The sequence below is a fragment of the Pipistrellus hanaki genome (genome assembly GCF_964339955.1).
Source record: "Pipistrellus hanaki genome assembly, chromosome: 4".
Lineage (NCBI taxonomy): Eukaryota > Metazoa > Chordata > Mammalia > Chiroptera > Vespertilionidae > Pipistrellus > Pipistrellus hanaki.
The window spans coordinates 59,044,724-59,069,234 of NC_140506.1; the positions used below are offsets into that span (position 1 = coordinate 59,044,724).

At 45.8% G+C, this 24,511-nt stretch overlaps 1 protein-coding gene and 1 pseudogene across 3 annotated transcripts in view; one reads left to right on the forward strand and one right to left on the reverse strand.

Moving 5' to 3' along the window:
- MCC (MCC regulator of WNT signaling pathway) overlaps positions 1-24,511 on the reverse strand; it is a 227,172-nt gene that overhangs the window by 119,300 nt on the left and 83,361 nt on the right. The window lies entirely within an intron of this gene.
- Positions 14,417-14,850, forward strand: LOC311621791 (ubiquitin-conjugating enzyme E2 variant 2-like; annotated as a pseudogene). Its single transcript has one exon. The product of its transcript is annotated as a ubiquitin-conjugating enzyme E2 variant 2-like (transcript).

Sequence of the window (24,511 nt, forward strand, 5' to 3'; positions counted from 1 at the left end):
CTGGTGAGTAGGATGAATTCAGATGCTAAACCCCATCTTCACCGCCTCCAAAGCTCGTCAGAGAAGGCGATAGTATTTAATTTTTAGAGCTCTTCAGAAAAACTGTCATTTCTCTATGTCAGAGTTTGCTCTTTCAAGATTGCCTACCCGCTTATTAGTGCCATGGATTTGTTGAAATGAATTTGGATAATATTATGATTTGGCAGGATATCATGGCATAGTTCAGGTCCTTACCACAAAGCTCTGTTTCTATTTAAGATAGTCTAAAAGAGCCTCTGATCTCTGCTACCCACCCTCCCGCCAGCTTAACTAATTTCCCTTAATTACCAGGCAAAACTGAAAGTTTTTGCTTGGACTGGTTAGGAAGACGTTGGAAGAAAAACTAGACCGATTTGTAAAGTCTTATTCTGCTAATTTGTGGACCAGCACATGGCTTTCCTCAATGACAGTTCAGTTTCTATATTCCTAAGGGAACAAAGGTCAACCAAGCTTACTTTTATTAAATATATATATATATATATATATATATATATATATATGGACACAAGTCAGATGAGTAAGTCTGAAACTGCAGAACACACAAGTTCAGTGTAAAACCTTTAGATTTCACTGACAGATCAGGCATACTAGACAGCTGACAGCTTCCACTGCACATCTCCAGTTCCAGAACTATGCTCTGAAATAGACAGGCAGACAACCTTAACTTTACCTGAAGGACTCACTGACATGCATGGTAGTGGGAGAGAAGAAAGGAAAAAGTCACTCTGAGAATCTCTATCCATCCACAAATCCAGATCTCATTTCCTCAAATTTTTCACTGAAGGGCCAAGAGAGAAGAGTTGCAAAAGCACCCCTGGGAGCAATATGATTATGATGGACACACCGTTACACTAACATTGGCCTAAAATGTGGAATAAATGTTAGGCCACAGAAGGCTGATAACCATTCCATGTGGGTAAAAGGGATTGAATTTCTCCAAGTTTGGATCCTGATGGTCTAAGGCAGTGGTTCTCAACCCTTCTGATGCCGCGGCCCTTTAATACAGTTCCTCATGTTGTGGAACTGTATTAAAGGGCCGAGGCATTAGAAAGGTTGAGAACCACTGGTCTAAGGTATCTCCAAGATGAGGCTCCAATTCTCTGAGCAATTAGAGGACAGAGAAGGTGAGGAGGCGGGGGTGGCTGTACGAATGGCAACAGAGCCACTCTGTGCAGTCAAATCTTACAAGTCCTAGAAGGAGACATTCCTCCACAGACCTGAAAACTGTGAGGACAAAAAATAAATGGCTCTGACCAGTGAAGGAGACACCAATGCCCAACCTGAGCTCACACACCTGACCCATAAGAAGGGTTTACCTGCAGAGACCGAATCCCTTGTTTGAAATTCTAATGATCCTGGTTACATGATTCTCAAAGTCCCAGACACGTGATCTCCCAACTTGCAAAAGATTAGAAGCAGCAAATTAAAAGGCTAGAGACAGCTCCACAGAGAACAGTGAGAACCGACAGCTGACAGAAAGGTAAGCAAGACAATAATTATTATTTTAAAAAAACGAACATATTTCAAAACTCAGCGGCAGTCTAGGACCACTGAGAGGGACAGACAAGTTCCGGTTACTCTGGAGTCATTACCATTCGCAAGCACGCTACAATAATTTATCGTACATGCGGGAGAGAAATACGACTTGGTAGCAGGCTGTGTAAAAGAGATTTAGGGATTCTAGTTCGCGAGGAGTTCACTGTGCCGTAGGCATGCCTGTGGCTGCCCCAGGGCTCTGCAGTCTTGGGGTACAGCAGCCGAGGCTGTGTGGGGAGGAAGGAGAGGTCATTCCTGCCCGCCCCACACTGGGCAGATGGGTTCATTTCCGGATTCCTTGTTTTGAGAAGGAAGAGCAAATAAATGTGCACTCAGATGAGAGGCACCAGGACCCTCAGATGTGAAAACAGGTACTACGAGAAAGAGGTCTTTTAAGTGGAGGGCATGTGTGAGGAATGAAAAATGCAATACGCAGGACTGAATGAAGCAGCTGCTGCTGAAGCAGGGAAGGGGTCCCAGGGATTCCCGGGGGAGCACCCACACTTGCACTGCAATTGATTCGCTCAAGCTTACCAGGGATACGGCCACATCTGCACAGGATCCCCGGCTTGGAGGCCCTGCTTCTCAAAGGAGGGGAACTCAGAGTATGGGTGACAGACTGTGTGCCAGGAGGCACTTGAAGCCACAATGTGTATGACTGGGGGTAGGTGGGGTCATATGGCAGCATTGTGTTTGGTTTATACCTCATTTGGAGCTGTTTTATTTATTTATTTATTTATTTATTTATTTATTTTTAAATATATCTTATTGATTTTTTACAGAGAGGAAGGGAGAGGGAGAGAGAGTTAGAAACGTCGATGAGAGAAAAACATTGACCAGCTGCCTCCTGCACACCCCCTACTGGGGATGTGCCCGCAACCAATGTACATGCCCTTGACCAGAATCGAACCTGGGACCTTTCAGTCCGCAGACCTACGCTCTATCCACTGAGCCAAACCAGTTTCGGCATTTGGAACTGTTTTAAATATGAGTGGATTTAACAAGAAAATGTTTTCAGATTTCTTTAAACAACCCGAACCCTGGCAGCCTGGGCCTGCAGCAGGCACGAGGACAAGAAATTAGAAGTGAGGGCAGTTTTCCTGCCTTTGCCATCACCCTCCATGTTAACATCACGATAAAAACGGAACCAGATCAACCTCCTAGCCCACTGCACTGTCCTGCAGTTTCTCATCTTGCCCTATTTCAGGGCAGTGGTTCTCAACCCGCAGCAATTCCACTCCCAAGGGAATGCCTGGCAACGTCTGGAGAGACTTCTGGTTTTCAAAATGGGAGGAGGATCGGGGAGAGGGGAGAGGCTAGGGATGCTGCTAAACACCCACAAAACACAGGGCAAAATACTGCCTGTCCAAAGGAGCAGGCGCTGAGAATCTGCGTTAGGGGGGTGTTTGCAAGTGCCTATGGGATGTAGGCTACTTTGAGGGCCCTCAACATCTGGCCCCAACCAACCATTTCAAAGGCATCTAAACTTTCCCACCTCTTGTCGTTTCCCCTCCATTCCTCACCTGTCCCCTCACTACCAGTCTTGCTTCTGCTCTCCACATAGTCCATTTGGCCACACCATCCCTGAATGCATTAAGGCCACACCCTTCTATCCCTGCTTTCAAGCTCTCTCTCCATATTACCTCCTCCTCGAAGCTGACCCCAAGCTCCCCTTGCCAAAATTAGATTGCTTCCTTGTGTGTTCTCATACTTTAAAAATTAAAGAGCAAAACAAAAGCTGAAACAAAACCCCACCTTGATAATATCGCCAGTATGAAAAGCTTTGTTGTGTGTTGTTCGGTCTTCCTGAACTTACAGCACTGAAATTAAGTCTCACAACAATGCTATTCACAAGACAACAAGGTCACGCATTAATGAGGTGGTTAAAGGCATGGGCTCCGGATCCAGGCGCACTGGGACTTGCACTGTCCCTCATGGGCTCTGTGGTCACGAGAAAGTTAACTCACTTCCTTTTTATGAAGCTGGGTGGGAGTACCCTCGATGGACTGGGTTGCTGTGAGGATCAGAAGACCCCAACGTATTTAGGAGCTTAGATAAGGGAGCCTTTGGGATGATGGGGGTACCTTCAGGGCAAACCCGCTTCTAATACTGCAGCTAGACTGCTGTCTGTGTAGCACAGATGTCCCATTTGCTCAGGGAGGGAGGCAAGACTGGCTTGAGAAGCTCCCTGTGTTTCCCAGAAACAGTGCCACCTGACCCCAGAGGAAGGATCTCTGAGGACCCAACAAGACACTGAGAGTATGCCTATTCCTGAATATAGATGAAGTAAACAGCCACCCACCCAGGCCCATAGCCAAGAGCCTCGTCCCACTTGTCTTCTGTATTCATCTCACTGTGATGCATCCTTAAGTACCATTCCAGGGTTAGCATCATTTGGAGCCTAAGCCGGCTGTGCAGGCCTCACCTCCTGTATGGTAACACACACTTGGCAACTCCAAGCAACCCAGAAGTACCATTTGGTCTAGTAGAGAATGTTGTCAGTAAACACACCAACAAAAGCAAACATGTGCAGCCATGACCCAAACAGAAAAGCCAAACGGACTCTTTCTCAAAGAGGTTATCAAAGATGTGCGCTGCATCACAAGCCAGGCTCCCTGCTGTTTCAGTGCATACTCAGAACAAACCAAAGACTAACCAAACCTGGTGTGTGGCCCTGCTTGAGTGTGATTCCACTATCATTCTAGGGATGGGGAAGTGGGAGCTGGTAAAGCAAGCCATAATGAGCTGCTCTTACTCCTGGGGCTTTGAAAAGGGGCCATGCATCATTTAGAGCAGGGGTCTTCAAACTACGGCCCGCGGGCCACATGCGGCCCGCAGAGGAGTCTGATCCGGCCCGCCAGGTTTTTTGGGCAGTGAGCGCAGCCGAGGTGTTACAGTAGGAATTAGTAGTTCATATAGTCCGGCCCTCCAGCTCTCTGAGGGACCGTAATCTGGCCCCCACTTTAAAAAGTTTGAGGACCCCTGATTTAGAGTGACCTCAGATGGGACCTCAGGCGGGACCTCAGATGGAATTAAAATGACAGGTGTAACTTCTATCAGAGACAGCTTGTCCACACTACATGCAAGCCTGTGGTCATTTCTGGATGCCCCGTTTTCCATTATAAATTCATCGTAGCCATGACTGGGTTGTCCCCTCCTACCAGTGTTGTATCAGAGTGGCTATTGCTTCTCATCCTTGTACAAATGGTGCTGTTAAAGTTTAGCTTTTGATAAATGGGTTGGTGTGAAAATCTTCCTTTCACACTTATTTTCACTAATATTTCAGTGTGATGAGTAATGTGAACTTTTAAGTCAGAATCCTGGCTCTGAACCCTGCCCCTGCCATCTGCTGTTCATGCAATACTGGTAAAGACCCCTGGCTCCACTCAACTTAGGTTCTCTTGTGTATAAAATAGTGGAGATAAAAATAGCATCTTCTTCAGAGGCATTATGATGATTAGATAAAATAGTGTACTTAAAGCACCTAATAAAATATGCCTGGCACATAGCAAGCGCTCAGTAATGTTGGTTGTTATTATCATCATCATCATCATCACCATCATCATTATCATACAAGTGGCAAACGTGAGTTGTTGACTGGATGGATCACTCAGACTTGCTAAAGCAGAGCCAGGACACAAATGCCTCCAAGCCCCACAGTCTATCCATCACTACGCTGGACTGCCTTACATACCCCTTTGTAGTCATGTCGCAGGATAAATCAAAGTGACTGCAAATCCACTGAGCAAACAGGAGGCTCCAAGGCTGGGGGTGTGATCAGGGTCTGATGAAATCATGGCTTAAGCTTTGAAAAGAGAAGTACTTTGGGATCAAGGACACAAATGAGTACTATCAAATTTAACTAGTAAACACTAGCTGCTTACTTTTTATTAGCCACAGTCATAAACAGTCACCCATAAAGAGGCAGCCCTATAACCATCACCACCATCAGCCAAGATCCTTTCTTTGCTGCAGGTTAGCCTATCAAGATCCTGGCCTGTCTGCCCAGCCTGGCCTCCTGGAGCCCACCACACCTCCTCCCAGAGTCTCTGTCAGCATCGTTAAGGTGTTAAAGTGCCTACGAGGTCTCCATATTTCCTGCCTACACAGCTGCTGGAACAATCTTGGCCAAACTATTGTTGTAAAGTGATCTAACCCCACCACTTACGAGAGTCAGCTGACAAGATGCGAGAGAAGCAGTCACCTTCCACTCACATTCGCTAGGCCGTCTAATTGTGAAGCAGACAAGAAGCCACTTGGTCTCCATTTCCGAATGGAGCTAAGAGGCTACAGGAAAGGATGATGAAAGCACTAGGGCGACAGGTACTGCATTTCCAAACCCAGGCTCTCTGACCAACCTAGCCAGGGCAAAGTCGGGTGAAAAGGGAAGGCTACAAAAATGCTCCAAAACTCTTGGAAACTTTAAGTACACTCTTTACGAGGAAAGGAGGAGCTTGGGACACAGAAAAGTGGTTCCGGGTCAAAATAAAGTCCCCAACCCAGGCGGGAAATCGGTTCATGAATCACAGCAAAACTGTGTCAGGCTTGTCAGTGTTCTCTCTCCCTTCAGGTGATAAAACTAAACAGACAAAACAGCAAAACAGGGTGGGGTGGGGCGGAAGGCAGAAGCTGGGACAGTAGGACAGCTAGGTCCTAATGGTTTGAGAACTTAGCATCTAGAGATGCAAAAAAAAAGCTGTGTCGAGGAACCCTGGGGTGGGGGGTGAGGGCAAGAGTAAAAACACCGGTTCCTTTCTCTGGGGCCTGCCTCATTCTGAGAGGCAATGAAAACAGTAAATTGTCCCTCAAGTTCCAGCATGAAAATGTCTCTGGAAAACAAGCCCCATCACATACAAACATCCTTAGGGCCAAACGAAAGGCCCCTAACACGGGAGAGGGAGAGGGAGACGGAACGGAGGCCAGCACTCCATGCCTGCACACGGCAGGTGCGGTCCGGACAGCCGGGTCCCTCCAGATTGTATTAACAGAGTTTTTTGTGTTTTTTTTTTTTTTTTTAAAAAGAGCAGAAATCCTCAAATGCCAAAATTACAATCACCTCCTTTTAGCATTACCCATCACACTGAACTGAAGCTCCCAAATGTCATGGAGCAGAAGGTGGAGGCCATCTCCTTGTCCATGCTCCCGATGTCCCCCATCCAGTCACGACAAGCACCAGAGCTGGGAAGGGTGGCCGCCCCTATCCGCCTGCACAGCCACTTCCCACACGTTCTCCAGGCACCTCGGGTTTCAAGAATTCTTTGCAAGTGTCTGCTCCATTCTCAATCCGCTCATCCCCCCAGTCAGCTCTCTAAACCTCTCGTTTCACGTCAGCCCCAGGCTTTGCTTCTGCCCCTCTCCTCTCCTTTCATCCCTGCAGTGGAACAGGGAATCCCTTTTTTTTTCTTAGCATCTCTCTTCCGGCCCTGGCCCATGTGGGAGCCTTGGTGGTCCTGGTCAAGTTTTCCAGACCACTCTGTGGGGTATGGAAGCCTGTTGGGAGCATGAAGTCCTGGAATTCAGAGGGCACCCACAGCCAGGTTGCCGCCCTCCTGGAGCCAAGGAAGGGTGGGTGGATAGGAGAAAAAGGTGCTGAGGAAAGTGAGGATGACAACCAGGGCGCTCCCTGATCCCATGGAGAGACAGGCAGAGGTTTCCTCCTTATCGCTGGCAGCACCTCTTCTTCTTCTTTTAATATACTTTTATTGATTTTTTACAGAGAGGAAGAGAGAGGGATTGAGAGTTAGAAACATCGATGAGAGAGGATCATCAATCAGCTGCCTCTTGCACACCCCCTACTGGGGATGAGTCCGCAACCAAGGTACATGCTCTTGATTGGAATCGAACCTGGGACCTTTTAGTCTGCAGGCTGATGCTCTAACCACTGAGCCAAACCGGTAACTTCTTGAGCCACACCTCTGTGCACATGGAGGTGAGCGGGAAGGGAGCAAGGGCACGGGGCTGAGGAGGGGGCTACTTTTTTGTTCCTTTTTCATGTGACAGTTAAAGTGACACAACTGAATACAGAACAGCAACTAAAAAGAGCAGCCTGCTGGGGGTCCTGAGTCCCCAGCAGTGCATTTCCACATGACATTGGGCCTCCCGCCATCTCTGCCCACCTTACCTCAGCATCCTCTCACCCCACCCCGGACATGTGCCCTCACCTGAGCGGAACCCAAGGAGCGGTTCTCATCAGGCCAAGTGTTATATCAAGGTGCCCTGGGGAAACCACCTCTGGGAAGAGCAGCCCAGAGGGCTTCTGATTCGGAAAGAACATTCTCTGGGAGACTTTGTTGTCAATGACAATAAACCACGACAGGCAAGTTCCTGGTCTTTCACCAAGAATTTTTTCTTCTTCTCCTGAACATACAATTATATTTTCTCTTCAGAACATTTGTATGTTATGAAAAAAGGCAGAAGATATCACTTACAACCCAACCACTCTCTATAATGTAGCATGTATCCTTTGCATGTAACTCACAAGCTCTGGGCTCTGGGGCCAGATGAAACCCTCGCTCTGACACTAATGGTGTGATGTACCACTCAACAACGTAAGCTTGTACTTCGCTTATTGCAAAAATGAGAGTCACATCACCTTCCCCATGGGTTTGTGAGGAAGAAGAGAAACGACACAGCAAAGAACCCACATGGTCTGAACACGGAAGCCTGTGCTGAGGCCTAGCAGACAACCACTAGCCATGTGTCTCATTCATGTAGGCTCTGCGTTGGTTTCCTACGGCTGCTGGGATACATGACCATACACTTCCTGGCTCAACACAACACTCACTTATCCTGTTACTTTTCTGGAGGTCAGGATCTGAAACGGCGTCACTAGGCTAAAATCCAGGTGTTCGGCAGGGCCCGGCTCCCTCCAAGGCTCCGTGGGAGAATCCGTTTCCTTGCCTTTTCCAGCTTCGGTGGCTGCCAAGATACCTTGGCTCGAGGCCCCTTCTTCCATCTTCAGGGCCAACAACCATGCTCTTCCAAGCCCTCTTTGACTCTGACCCGCTGCTTCCATTATGACATCTCTTTCTTCTGACTTTCCTCTTCCTGCTTCCCTCCTATAAAGAACCTCCTGGTAAAGATGGGGCCACCTGGTAATCCAGGGTTACATTTTCATCTCAAGATGCGTCACTGAATGACATACGAAAGGGAACATATTCACCAAGTCTAGGGATTAGCACCTGGATATCTTTGGGGACAGACATTATTCAGCTAATCAGATGCTCTTACAATATTAAACTATTTGAGAGTGGCAACATGAATTTGTAGGAAACATTTTCTCCAAGTTGTCTAAATTCTTTCCAATAAAAATAACCTATTTGCTGTCAAGTCCTATTGCTTAATTCTTTTGTCATTTCTCCCACTAATTTTAAGCCTAGAGATTCTTTACATATCCAATCAGGTTAGTATTTGTGTACATGTGCATGTATCTGTGTGTATTTTACTCATTGTTACAGATTTGAACAATGTAGAAATACATAGAGGAGTAAATTTTACTTTCCATGGGAAACCACTTAATATCTTGGTTGAGATCCCCTCTCCCAGAGGTTTAGCTCCTCATTCACACACACGGGTACATGTCCATCTGTGTATGGGGCCAATTTGTACAGCTAGGTTTCCAGTCCAACTGGAATTTACTCTAGTGAATGCTATATACCTAGGAATTCCTCCTCTAATTTGTTTCTTTTCAAAAAATAAATAACCAAAGCACCATGTAGGTCATATTCTTCCATGAAAGCATGTTTTGTGGGCTATTCCTTAGTTTCAGTTACCCACACCCTCAGGATCATCTATCTACCTGCGGGTTCTACCTCACGCTTGCAGGCATCACTCACTGCTCACTTGGTGCAAGTCACAGAAAATAGCACTCACTGTGGTAAAATTACCCAGTGTTCAGAGGACTCATTTTGTAAACTCAAGGCCATTAAGTGGCATAAATGTCACATTTCTGGCATTATGGTTGGGGGAAAAAGAAAAATGGTTCTATTTGACAAGTGAATAAATCTGTCTTCAATTTGTCACTAAGAAAATCCAGAAATCCAGCAGGAGTGCATGATGTTAACTTATCTGCCACTCACTCTGGCACCTTCCAGAGCCTTGCAGGACTCTCAGTGCACACAAAACACACGTGAGGGGCTTCTGCGAAACGAATGGGGAGCAGAAGTCCAGCACTGGCCTGTGGAAGAGAAAACAACTTCAAAAGGCCTCCTGCTGCCCCTCTCCTCACTAGGAAGACTTCTGCAATCTTGACTCCTTCATCTACTGTCATTTCTTGAGGATTCGTTGTGAACATGACTATAGCTGCAGTGCAAAAAGCAAACAAAACAAGCCATCTCTAGACTAGCCATCGAATCGACAAAGGAATGAGTGCCCATGTGGCTCTAGGGGCAGGCCTCTCCTCTCTGCTTTCTGTGGCAACGTCAAGGCCAGGCCAGCAGTTCCATCGCTGGGGGCAGTGATGTTCAGCTCTGAGTGAAACCAGGTCATCCGAGCCAAGAAGCACCTATTTCTGACGGTGATTGTGTCACAGGCTTTCCAAGGGCCTGGTGTGAATTAGACTGTCAAAGTGCTCATTAAAGGGAACAGCAGAGGAAGCCAAGTCCAAGATCAAGTGTAGATCACAGTCGCATGTGAGGACCGTAGCATCAATTATTACTCAGCAGCAGCACTCTCAGCAGGACGTGCCCAAAGTCGGGGTTAGCAGTTCTCTCACCATCACGCACCCAGCGCCAAACACCAGGAAGGCAGAGCATCGCTGCCAGCGCTCGCGGGTGGGCAGCAAGCATAACAATGAGGATCCAGCGAGTCTCACTTAGAGAATTAGATATGCAATCTGGTCAGAGCCAGCACCATCAGTCTGACAATTTAGAGCTGCCCCAAACAGGTTTTCCATCTCTTTGTACCACAGGCAGGTTAAGCTTTCTAGCTGTTACCTCACCCCTTCTAATGCACTTTGAATTGCAAGTGAAATTTATCACCCGTCTATGGGCTCTGGGCCTGAGGTCACGGCCCGAGAAGGAAAGAGCCCTTTTCTGACATCATCAGAGCACGCATAGCAGATATGGGCTGCAAGAAAAAGCAGGGTGCAGGGTGCATCTAGGCAAACAGGTCAAGAGCCATTTCTGCCTTTCAACTGTTTGCTGACACAGTTGGAAAAATATTTTATTTCCAAAATCTCTTTTGATCACAATATTCTTCTCAAAAATGTTTGCCAGCGCCCTGCTGCCCACAGTCCCAATGCCACTGTGTGGCCTGAAAGGCCCCTGGCCTGGCTCCTCCTCTCTTTTCAACTCCCTTTGATCCTCCAGGTGTGGGTCAAACTGGTAAAGTCACAGCTGCTTTTTGCTCCCTCTTATGTCACCCACTCTGGGGGGGAGGGGGGACAGGGGTCATTTTCTCCTCCAGATACTGAAATCCTATCATCCTCAAAGAGCTAGGTCTCATTCATGAGACACCCTGCAAGCAGCTCAGGCAGAAGCAGGTGCCCCTCCTTTCGGTTCTTGCACCATTAACCTGGCGCATGTCCTCTTTCACCGCAGTCATCCCCGCACACAAACCAGCTCTCCTACCAGTGAGATACCCACTGGTGATACACGTCAATAGTCCTGTTCTTCATTTCCATCTCCCGTGCCCTCCCCCAGCACCTGGCGCCAGGTCTCAGAAGCAGCACTAACCGGATGAATAACTCTCCTTGTTGACAAACCAGGCTCTACTACCACAGGGGATGCAGTCACAAGCGCCAGTGTCCAGGAGGAGGCCAGGCAGGGGAGATACGAGGGAAGTGGTCTAGGCGAGCATGAGGCAGCGCTGGGGTCCATGTTAAACCGGAGAGGGCACCCCCCCATTGACCACTGGGCATCTGCTTCTCCACACCAGCATTCACTGCCAGGGGAGAATGTGGGACCCATGTTGCTAAATAATTCTGTAAAAAAAAAAAAAGGGATGTTTAAGTGAAATATTTTTATGTGTAAGAGCTACCTGCTAATGTTATTTTTTTAAACAATGCATGGGCAAAAGGAAGCATGTCTGTGGGTTCCAGTTATGAGTTCCGGGCCTGGGATCTAAACCTCCACTGATTTTTTTTTTAAATATATATTTTATTGATTTTTCTTACAGAGAGGAAGGGAGAGAGATAAAGAGCTAGAAACGACAATGAGAGAGAAACACCGACCAGCTGCCTCTTGCACACCCCCTGCCGGGGATGTGCCCGCAACCAATGTACATGCCCTTGACTGGAATCGAACCTGGGACCTTTCAGTCTGCAGACCGACGCTCTACCGCTGAGCCAAACCAGCTTCTGCTTTTTTTTTTTTTTTTTTTTTTAACACTATTCATTAAGGGAGCCGTCCAGCATGTAACATTAAAAATAAAAGCCAGCTCTGCCCTCAGGGAACCTGAATCTTAGTTATGGACATTTCTCGTGGCCAATGGGTCATTGTCAGGAGCTTCCTTCTCATTCCTTCTCTTCCAGCACCAGGAGTCTGAGGGCTCAGACAGCAGGGGACAGAGCCCGTCTCCTGTATTTTCACTCTTACTATTTCCTGGGCCATGCAGGCCGAAACAATTAGCGATGGCATCGAGTAGTGAGAACTCGCTATATAATATCCACTCCGGTACTTTATTTCTTTGATTTAAGAGAAAAATGAAATAAAGTACATTTATTTCATTTCATGCTCATAGCAACCTTATGAGGGCGCACTGCCAGCATCACTTTACAAATGAGGACGAGGAAGAAGGGCGTTGAGTAATCTGCTCAAGGTCACTGAGCAACGGTGAAGCCAGAACTTGAACCCCAGGCCACAGACATCCAGACCCGGGCTCCTCGCTCTGTGCTGTGCTGCCCTCTATGAACCGAGGCTGAGGGAGGGGTGAAGGCAAGTCCCCTGAGGAGAAAAGTAGAGATGTGCCACCCAGTTCTGACGTCTCCGCACGGCTGAGTGGGAGCTGGCGGAAAGGTGCCTGTTCGAAAGGGCGGAGTCCGCTGCTGGCCCTGCCATGAGCCAGCGCCGATTCAGATGAAAGGAAAGTGCGTGCACGATAAGCCCGGCACGAAATAGGTCGCTACCGAGTATAGAAATCACATCACCCGTATAACGTGGTTCGACTCTCAGTACTCACGTCTTTGCTGGTGTAATCATCCCAGTTTGAATGGTTTTAGCATCTTCCCCGCCCAACTTCGTGACAGCAGGGGCTGTTGTTTTATTTCTGTCTCCCCCTGTCACTGAGCACCTAGCGCCCAAGAAGGGCTCAGGTATTTTAAAACGAATGAACCATGGAGAACTTATGTACGTCTAGAGGGGACTTAGCCTTTTAGAAATGTACAGACGTGACAAAACTATCTCTTAAATAAGCAAGAAAACCATTCACACAGGATTCAGAAAGTGACTACCCTGGGTAGTCACACAGTAGGACCACACAGGCTGAGACAAATGCTGTCACATTCTAGTTTCTGTGCTGGGGGTGGGCTCGCAGGTGTGGCTTTGCAGAGATAAAATGGATGGGAGAGGGCCCTGCATGGACAGGCCATGCGTGGGATAGAAACCCAGGACCAGTTAACCCAATGCTGTGCACTGGAGGTCCAAAAGTAAACAATGAATGGAAGCACAGGACTGCAGCACAGGAGTAGGGCCCTTCTCATACAATCCGTGATACAGGCTGTAAACATAAATCGCCAAGTTTCAAAGCAAGGTGGGTAGGGTGTACGCAAGGGGGGGTCCTTAACCTGGGCTACATGCGCCTTGATTAGGACATGCTCAACCCCCTGCAACTGGACCCAGAAGTGAGCATGTGTGTGTTTTCCCAGGGAGGAAGGTTTGCAGCTTTCAGGTTGTTGAGAGAATGCATGATCTACGAGGAGTAAACTTGGGTCAGAGCAGGGAGTGCAGCGGCACCAGCAGGCACGGCATGTCACCAGCAAGTCTCAGGGGAATGGTGAGTGGTGGGAACCTGCTGGGCCACAAATGGCTGAGATAATCACTCCCCCATGTTTGGGGACTTCCTGAAGAAAATGACGAATAGAATAAAAACAGACAGCTCCACAGCCTGCCAAGGCTGGCCTTCCCCTCCCCTTCCCCATCTGCTAATTTACACAGGAACAAGTCACACCGGGAAAACATCCTCAACTTTCTGAGGACAGTCCTGAGACCCCGTGGAGGTATTTTCCTCACGTCCTCTAGGTAAAGGTCATTGATTTTTAAAGGTAATGTGGACATGGATTATAACAACATCCATGACGATGCAAAACAGGGTTCTTATTTGTTTAGGTACAATGTATAGAAGGCACTAGAATGATGACTCCCAACAAGGAGAAAGGACACCCCCAGACCATGGCTGAAAAGCAGTTTTGGAATGGACCATAGTGATCATGTTTTAGCATGAAATTTGGGAAGTAGAGAAAGATACTTAGACAAAATGATGCCTATAGTGGAAGTCAATACATAGGAAAGGTTCCCACAGAGGGATTCCAAACTCAACAGGAAAAAAAAACAAAAGGGAACTGGGCTACCATCATAAATGCATAGACTATGGACAGTAAGCATCATGAACTTGAACTTATGGGAAGATGACCTTGATGGAGAAGTGATATGCAAGAGGAAGGTGTCCAATGGAAGCCAGCTAGCAGCGAGGTGTCAAGGTGACGACTTCACAGTGGAACCAGGTGTGGTGCTGTGGGACCACCTCTCTGCCTGCAGCCACAGATCACACCCCATGCTGGTAAAATGCAGCAGAGGCTACAAGAGCGGGGTGGTGGAAACATAAAATATTTCTTTATGTTGAACCACTAAGCCAACACCAAGGCTTAGTGGTTCAACATAAAGAAATATTTTCGCAGCAGCAGAAGATGGTGGTCTCCAAAGCAGTTAAAGTTCCACGTAACTTTTGCTGTTGGAAGAACTTGAAGAAGGACAAGAAGGAGTAGGCGATGGTGCGGTTAGCTGGGGGCCTGAAGATGATGAAGCTATGACATGTACAAGGTGGACAGGCATGATTATTGGGCCACCAAGGACAAATTATGAAAACAGAATATATAGCCTGCAAGTAGAATGTGGACCTAAATACCCAGAAGCTCCTCCTACAGTTAGATTTGTAACCAAAATTAGTATGAATGAAATAAATAATTCCAGTGGTATGGTAGATGCACAGAGCATACCAGTATTAGCAAAATGGCAAAATTCATATAGCATTCAAGTTTCCCTTCAAGAGCTAAGATGTCTAATGATGTCCAAAGAAAATAGGAAGCCACAGCCACCAGAAAGACAAACATACAACAATTAACTTTAGGGAATCTCAAACTTGTCTTAAATCAACAGCTTTCTACTCATGTTAATGTCTTGATTAAATATCACGATGCAAAATACCCACACACTAAGTAAAAGAATGCTAGCTGATAGATATGACCTGGACATGTGTAAGAATATATTTAATATATATATACACATTATGTTTTCAGGTAAGAGGAGAAAAAATGCAGCACTTTTTTAAGGCACTGTCATTTAAACATAAACCTGGAGTATTCAAAATAGAATTCAGGTTTACAGACAAAAGTATGGTGATTTTTACTAAAAAGTAAAAATCCCAAGAAGGAAAAAGAAATGGCATGCTTTATCCATCTTGCTTAGTGAAAGAGCTTCAATTTAAATTGTCTAAAGTAGCAGGTACAATGAAAATTGTCTCAAATTGTTTTAATTTTTGAAGTGGTGTGGCTGCTGACTACCAGTGTATAAAAAATATGTTCAGAATTGTTTTTATATCTGTATTTATAATAAAAAATGTCATGGGGAAGGTCAATGAATTTCTGTTAAAAGCTGTTTTTGGATGTTATAGGTAAAAGACATGGTAAATATTTGTTTATAGTCTTTGCTTGACAAACCATGCTTTTAAGTTGAAGTAAAATCAGCAAAAAGGAAATAGGTGAATGGATATGTGACTTCTGAGATTAAAGTTAGTCTTAAAATGTAAATAATAAAATGTGGATCATATTCTCAGAAAAAAATAAAAATAAAAGAAATGTACTCACATATCTAACTTGCCAGTTGCATTTAGTCAGGCAGGAGTCTGGGTCTGTATAGCATATTGAATAGCCCCTTACTCATTTCAAATTTATAAAATTTTGGATAAAACTTAATTTAAAACACACACACCAACAAGTCAACCGCATAAGCAAAAGGGTCATCTGACCCTTTTCAGAGATAGAGCAATGAGGGGGCTTAAAGCTAGATGGCATCCCCAGAGCTTTCTGGGTGACACCAGGAGTGAGGTATGAAGACCCCTCAGCTGGTGCTGTGCTCCACAAAACCAGGAGAAGAGAGGACTTTAGTCAAGCTAAATTTCAAATATATTTGCTTTTCCCGAACACTAACCAGACCGTGCGGTAGACAAAGGGCTAACATCCTGCACTGGGTAACGGGCAGGTCATTTAGAGTACGGCAGCTTGAGAGCAAACATTTAAATTCTTAAGTTGAGTCATTACACACAGGGGGGAAAGCTTCCAATTTAGCCTTCTAAAATTAACTTGCTATCATCTATACCTGGATCTGGAATTAGCAATGACCAGCCCAGCCCGGGCCAGCATGGCTCAGTGGTTAAGCATTGACTCATGAACCAGAAGGTCATGGTTTGATTCCCCATCAGGGCACATGCCCAGGTTTTGGGCTCTATCCCCAGTAGCGGGTGTGCAGGAGGCAGCCGATCAATGATTCTCATCATGGATGCTTCTATCTCTCCCTTTCCCTTCTGCAATGAAATCAATATATATATATATATATATATATATATATATATATATATATATATATATATATATATAAAGAAATGATAGGCCCACTGGGATCCAGCAGCCCACCTGTCCGTAACCTACGGCCCCAAGTTAGATGAAGCCCTACCCACGGCTCCTTGGTGGTGACTTATAAAATCCAAGGACCAATTCGCTTTTGTTTTTCTTCCCAATAATAAGTATTGCTAAACAAACTTCCAGCATTTCAGAGCTGATGCAATGACATTCATTCATTCTCCCTCTCCCTCTCCCTTCCCTCCCCTCTCCCTCCCCCCCCTCCTTACCTCCCTCCCACCATTTATTAAAACCGGAAAGAAATTTAAGTCATGTTCTGGAATCAACTTCAACCTTTAATTTTTAGGTGTTCCCTTACTTCAAAGCAAGTAATTTAATTATGCAGGAAGGTTAGTTTAGTAAAGGTTTATTAATGCCCAAGACACACATTCCTTTCTCTTTAAAAGGGGAAAGTCTTATTCTGCTAGAGGGACTGATTAAACCCAGCAAGTTTTTACACTCAAGCTAATTGAGACCAGGGAGCCAGAAATGAAATGATTTCCTGACGGGCCATCCAAGCAGCATGCCATCAGACAGGCTGCAGTCCCTCCAGCCAGGAAGGAGGCGATGGCAGCAAGCAGTGACCTCCCAACCCTGTTTTCTTCATCTTTCCTCCCAGTCCTTATTGGTTGCCAACACAACCAATTAAACAGCAAAGCTCTTTCACACCGACACAGGCTTTCCTTCTTCCCTGACCCCGCACAACCTCTATCCTGTTACTCATTTCCCCTTTCACGGAAGCCACCTAGCATCTGCTGCTGCCTTCCTTGCCGTAGACCTCTCTGAATAAATTGGGTTGAACAGAATTCTGCGTTCAGTTCTGCAAAAGAAAAATAAAGGAGGGATGGGGGAGAAACTCAAAACAACGCAACCCCCATGTTCTGCATAAACGCACATGGAGCTTCGAGAGGAAATGACTTTTTACTAGTTTTTCAAAAAAAAACAAGAGAACTCACCTAGTCCAAGCAGTCACTTTTTATTCTAGATTTGCCAAAATCAATTCGTCAGGATAGATAACCTAGACTGGGGGAGCACTAGCACTCAGAGTTCACTTTAAAAGGTTTTTCCCCAGCCTCCACCAATTTTTGATGCTTTTTTTTTGGACAACACATGTTGGTCTATAGATTCATCTCTTTAGGTCCTTTCTCAGACATTTACTAATAGTTCACTTATTAACATTCATTCAGATAGGTCGTCAGTACATGTGGCGGGGTCACAAAAACACGTATGACATCACCTGGCATGCACGCACGTGTACACACACACACACACACACACACACACCAGTCCTCTAAGGCTGGGAACAAAACTTATGGCAAAGACCATGTGCTCCCTTTTCCTAGAGAAGTGACACAATTTAATAGACTGACTTCTGCCCCAATTCCCCGCCCACCTCAAGTACCCCCTACTTTCCCGCCAGCCCCAATGCAGACAAAAGTTTGCCATTTTTGTACTTTTTTTTTCTAGCGGTAGAGAAGCTTCAGACTAACTCTGAGGCGCCTACAAAAAACAAAACAAAAAAAACCACAGTTACTTTAACATATATTTTTTTCTCACATTAACCATGCCTGCGCATTGACAAGTTTGAATGTGACTTTAAATTATGCCCAATCTAGAGAAATAGCACTTGGCTGCTAGACTAAGTAAGCATACACAATTTCCTCTTTTCCCTTTCAGAGCTTTGAGGCATCAAGTCAAGAAACCTTGGAGTAACCACCCCCTTCCCAGCTTCCCATCTTGGTTGGATACAGAAGCCAACACTGAGGACCAGAGGCCCAAGTGCCCTTATGTCAGCGGGAGGTGGGGGGGGGGGGGGGGAGAGGAGGGCGCCTCCCTCCTCCATGCTCCCGGAATCTGCCCGGGGTTCTCAGCTGGTAGGAGGTGTCTGACTGTGAGACCAGCTTTCCAGGTTCCTACCTCTGTAAGTGCTGCTGTCCTCCGTGCCCAGCATGGAGTAGAGTCAGCCAACCCAGAGGGGTGTGGGTGCGGTGGTGGCAGAGTCCAGGGGTGGGTCTTGCTGACCACCCACCAGCAGCAGCCTTTAAATGAACTCAGTGACTCAGCGGCTCCCCCCTCCCCCACCAGCCTCCCACCTCACTCCTCTCAATTTGCACTGATGGCCATGTGGCAGCATGTTGTCTCCGCTGAGACTAATCCTCTGTCAATAAGAGCTTTCAGCACCGCCCAGACCAGATTACTCTGTCTCACAACCACTCTGCTGACCTCCCCTGGGGGCCAGGGAATACTCCCCCAGCGCACGTACTATTTACAGAAGAGCCCGCATAAGCCGATCGCTTGGTGTGACTATTTCACTTCTAAAGATTGTGGCTTTAACAAAGCAACGCGGCGACCAACGTCCGACCACTCAACCAGGCGCCGTGCAAGCCACTGGGAGGAGAAAACTGCCTGGACTTGACACAGAGGCAGGGATAAAAGCCGTCCCTGGGTTCTCTGAGACACAACCACCACGGCGGAGTACTGTTATTGTGGGCACCACCACCACCACCACCATGTGAAAAGATGACAAAGAGAGGCCACGTGTTAAATGACAGGTTAAGAGGAGCTCGAAAATACCAGATGTGTGAGGTTTTGCTATGAGATTTCTTTGCACAGAGGCAAGGCAAGGCACCACGGTGTTTTATGCTCAGATTTATCCAGACTAAGTAGGATTCGTTTTCTAAGAATGCGAAGACAATAACGAAAATGGCTTCTTAACCAACCCAGCCTAAACTAATTCTTAACTGAGGTAAAGTAACGAGACTTGATGGAAAGTGCCAGGAAGCCGAGCAGCACACAAAGCAATCCCCTCCACCTTCCCAGCTTTCCCAGCAATTTCCACCCCATCCCTAAAGGGCCACCCGCGGGTGCAAGAGAACACGGGCCTCTAGCCACCGAACAGACAACTGCCATACGAAGAATGAGCACAGGGCCTACAAACTGTCAAGGAGATGTAACTGGTGTTCCCAGAGAACACAGGTGCCTGGCGAGAAGGTCTGGAGGTTTTGAAAGAACAGTTTCATTCGCGTTACTCTTAAGAACAAGAATGCTGGGCCACATAAAAAGTCGTCACAAAGGGTTTTCCCAGCACTGGCTGTGAAGCTGTAAAGCCACCTCAACAGAGGAAGCCCTCTGCACACAGCTCTCACCCCTAGGGAAGATCTCTACTTCCTGATCTTGAAAGTTAAGGTGTCAATTCTAAAACTGTGACGATAGCTATTCAAAAAATGCAAACTCTTTTCCTTAGAAATGCATTAAAATGAGAAAATGTGTACCAAATAAAACCTAATTTTTAGTATTAAAATACTTGAAGCTTATTCAAGTCTCTGTTCAAAGCAGGTGGGCAGATCTGAGGGTGCTTCGGAGAACATCAGAGAAAAGGGGGGCTGAGGAGGTTGGGGGGAAGGCGGGCTGTGTGCTGCAGAGACAGCGCGTCAGACAGAAAAACAGGAGGGGAAAACATAGATGCCAAGAACCCAGAAGAAACTAAGAAGATACATTCCAAAGTTGCTTGCTCTCTGCCTCACAATTCTAATTATTACCAGAGGGAAGGATAATTCCAACTACATACCTTTTGCAGTTTGTCAGATATTAGATTTCAGATCCAAGGTGGATTCATGTAGAAGTCTTAGTTTTACATGCTACAATTAACAAATGCTAGCTCTAACTGGTTTGGCTCAGTGGATAGAGCATCGGCCTGCGGACTGAGGGGTCCCAGGTTTGATTCCGGTCAGTGGTGTGTATCTTGGTTGCGGGCACATCCCCAATGGGAGGTGTGTAGGAGGCAGCTGATCGGTGTTTCTCATCGATGTTTCTAACTTTCTATCTCCCTCCCTTCCTCTCTGTAAAAAAAAATCAATAAAAATATATTTTAAAAAATGCTAATATTCAAATACCTAGAATAAAAAGTAGAACTGTCCATAACTTTCCCCCGAAACATGTGACAGGGCTGGAACAGGCAGTCTGGGGCAGGCTTACAGCCTTACAAAGTGGCAGAAATTCCATCATGAGGGCTGCTTCCCACTTGTGGTTGAGGCAGCAGGCAATCCAAATGCTGGTCTGTCTTTTCCATCTCTTGACCTTTCTCCTTCCTCTTGACGATTCTCCTTTCTCCCGACCTTGCCTTTCTAGCATTTTCCTCCGTGAGTTCCTAAACCCTGTGGTGTTCTATGCTGGCGAGATGAAGGCATTGCCTGAAGATTTTCTAGGAAGTGCTGAAACAAAGTCAGCAGCTACAATGAAAAGAGCAGGCCCTCCGGGTCAGGAGAGGTGGGTCTGAGATAGAATAATCAACAACCAGAGGTGTGTGGCAAGGAGGTTAGTGTCTGGGGCTCCCTCTCCTCAGCTGTAACCACAGCATTAACTTGCCCTGCTTGCTTAACGAGGACTGCTGTCAGGTACGTGAGTGTGGCTTCGTGTGGCCTAGATGGTGGACTAAACAGGACGGAGGAAAAGTCCGAGCCCCAGCTTGGCCTTGTCCCTCGTGCGCTTTCCTTCCCCTTCCAGGCTCATTTGTAAAACGTGGATAGTCTGTCCCACTCTGTGTACCTGCCAGGGTCAGCATGAAGCTTAAACATTGCACCTGAAAAGAAGTATTACAAAACCTAAGATGCTATGAGAGAGCTCTTTCTTATCAGTCTCAAACGGCTTTCTATCCAAAGACTGTACGTTTTGAAAGAATATATACAGTTCTAAGGTTGAAAGAAGTCTCCAGAAGCATTTTTACATTGCACTGTTGGAAAAATCTTAATGCTTTAAATAACAGAAATCTAATGGTTTCCAATCCATGGAGCAGAGGTGTGATTGTAGAGAAACAATGGGGTTACCAAAGAGGAGGAACATAACATTCCTCCAAAAGAGGCTCTTGAAGCCAGCACTAGAGGTGTCGATGAGGAACCCAAGTTGAACTTGCACAGACCAGCTTTGGAATCTAGCACATTTCTCTAAGACACCTGAAAACAGGCCGGGGGTAGGGGGAGATGAGGAGGGAGTGCTTCTCTGTTGCTTCAGCCTATGAGGGTCTGCCAGCCCCTTCACCAGCAAGCAAAAGGCGGGATGCTGGCAGCAAACACTGTGTGACCAGTGAAAGCTACGCCACTGGATGACTCAATCCTACAGGATTGCCCCAAACACCTGGTTAGAATGACAGTCACTGGAGCTTAAGAGTCACCCAATCCAAACACTCCCTTCCCAGTGCACCCTCCACCAGCCTGGACTGCTTTTCCCCATCTAACTGGAATTCCTATGGTCTGCTCATTTGCCAGGATGTGTATCCATACCATAAGACTAATTCCTTATCCTTCCCATAGGTCAAGTATTTTCCAAATATTTAAATAGTTCAGGTGCTTTGAGGAAACCTAGCCTTGAACCATTCTGAACCTACAAAACTGTTAAGTTAGGCAATTAATTTATGACTCCTTCTTAACATTTATGTAGTTCCTTGTGGTTTTTATAAGCTCTTTCTCCTTTGATCCTCACAAGAGCTCTGTAATATAGGCAGGGCAGGAATTATTTTCCCAACTTATGCGGTGCTTGAGAGAGGTTGAATGACTTATTCGTACCAGAACTCGAGCTGAAACAGGTCTTCCAACCACAATCTTGGTCCTTCCTTTCCCATTCATTCATAATAAGAACCTATTGTACACCAGGCCTGGTGGTTGAAACTGAGGGGACAACGATGTATAAAACAGAGTTCAGGTTTTCAGGGAGCTGGCATTTGTGTAGAACACACAGAGGTTATAGGGGTTAGAGCGTTAGACTCACATTTGAGACCAGACTCCACTATTTGCCAGTTATACAAGCATGGCAAGCTGTGGGCAAGCCTCTGTGAAGTGCAGTTTCTGTATCTCACTGAATTGCCCTGAGGATTAAATGAGATAACAGATGAAAGATGGTTAGTACCATCGTGGTTTATGGTGAGTGTCCAATAAGTAGTACGTGATTTTATTCACACTGACACAGGATACCGGGTAGAGACATATGAAGGACATACTGGAGCAGGGTCTGGCAACACCCACCCTCAGTTTCCTAGAGCATGGCTCTAATGAAAGGGTTTTTCACACGAAAGGACTCTTGTCATCTGTCCATCCATGTAGTTATCCAGTGCCTACTGTGAGCACAGCACTTTACAAAATGGTTCTCGGCAGGGATCCCTTGAATAAAGGATTTTCCTGAAATATTTAGACCGTGAGCTCATTTATAAAAGTTACACTCGCAGGCTTTTCAGTTATACCTCCTGGGTGAAATGAGGCATATCTGTCGTCCATTCTGATCCTAGCCAGAGGTAACAGCTTAAGAGATACACACCTATAAAAAGAACCTCACCTCAACAAAACAACTTTTTGTTAAGAATACAAACACACACGCCTCCTCCCAAAGGCCACATTAGCGAGGAGGCTGAATGAGGACCCTACTCTCCATGGCAGGGACAAATGAGATTTCAACCATGTTGGCCTTCACCTTTCATTTGAAGGAAAGAATTTACCTGGACAAGCGTGTACTCATGGGCGATATCTGCTTGCCAAAGGTAGCACAGGAAATAATCCCACATGTTCCACTTTATACTATGATTTCAACTTCCTCTCCATTCACACCTTTCAACTCACATGCTCCCGTAAGCCCAAGGAGCTCATGTGGATGAAGCAGAGATGTGGCCTAAATGGACTAGCTTAGGCACTTTCTTCTGGAGAAGAAAAAAAAAAAAAAAGAAAGAAAGAAAAGTAAAAGAAAAAGAAACAAGTTCTCCTGCTAAATATAAAAGGAAAAAAACCCTACACACTAATATACAGGGTGGGGCAAAAAAATAGGTTTCCAGTTGTGAGCAGACTTTATTCTTGGATTATTATTTAATTATTGTATTATTTTCCCATATGAACAACTGTAAACCAACTTTTGCCCCACCCTGTATAATAATTCATTCGCCGGATAGTTTGTTCAGATCAGTCCTTTGTTGGCCAGCTCTTTATGAGAAGGAAGTTGGCATCTACCTGGCCTTTACCTGGACGGACAAGACTAACTCCTTTGTACAGTTTCCTTAATGTAATGCTGAAGGAACTACCATCCTTCAAGAACACTTTATAGCTGGCCTCTTGAATGGCTCTCCCTGTCTTACGCTGCAGCCCTGTATAGAAAAGAAGAAAAAGAAGAAGGAGGAGGAGGAGAAGGAGAAGGAGAAGAAGAAAGACTGAGTGCTCTACACAATGATCGTTGCAAGTTTCTTCAACTAGAACCTTTGAAAAACTGGAAAAAGCACATTTTTCAACCATAAGGAACAAATCCAATTGCTACCATATGAAGTAACACCAACCTTTCAAATTTCCTAGTTCACCTGAAGAAATATAGAGGTTTCCCCCAAAAAGGAAGGGCCACAAAAATGCAGACCTGGGTTTCTTAATGCTCTTGTATATTACAACTCACTCTAAAATTCAGAGGCCTAGCACTGAAGTCAGATCCTGAAGACACTATGTGAGGGGTTGAGATGCGGTATTTGTTATTTCCTATAGTTTTTAATCTCATCCAAAGACAGACACTAAAAATACTTCAAGAAGTGGATTGATACAGACTGCTTCCTAAATTACCTTCCCTAAATATCAGCTCTTCCAACCAGGGTTTATATAGAAGTTGCATATTCGATAGAGCAGGATTATATTCTGTGCCAAGGGTCTGGGTTTTCCTGACAGGCTTGTATATTCCAAGATTGATGTCCTAAGTAATTCATTAATCCAAACTCATTCTGATCTTAGGGAACACTTGACATATTTACCTAAAGTCATAAAGAACAAACTTATCAAAATGCTTTAGAAGTAGTGGAAGTAAGGTTTCAACAATTATTTTCATTCCCAAAATGTTATAGCTCCCAATTGCCATATATCAATGGCTCCCCAATCTGCCACGCTCTGCCTAAGCAATGCAGCAAAACATGAGACTGTGCTTACGGCAACTCCACTGGGTTCCTCCAACCAGAGCCCATAAAGATTGCCAAGGAAAGAGAGAGATGACAGAATGTATGCATTTTGTTGGAGACCTATCCTGATTTCCTTTAGGCTTTGGGTACATGACTACCGTTATAGCTATAATAATTTTACTATAAAGACCCAGTACAGAAATTTCTTC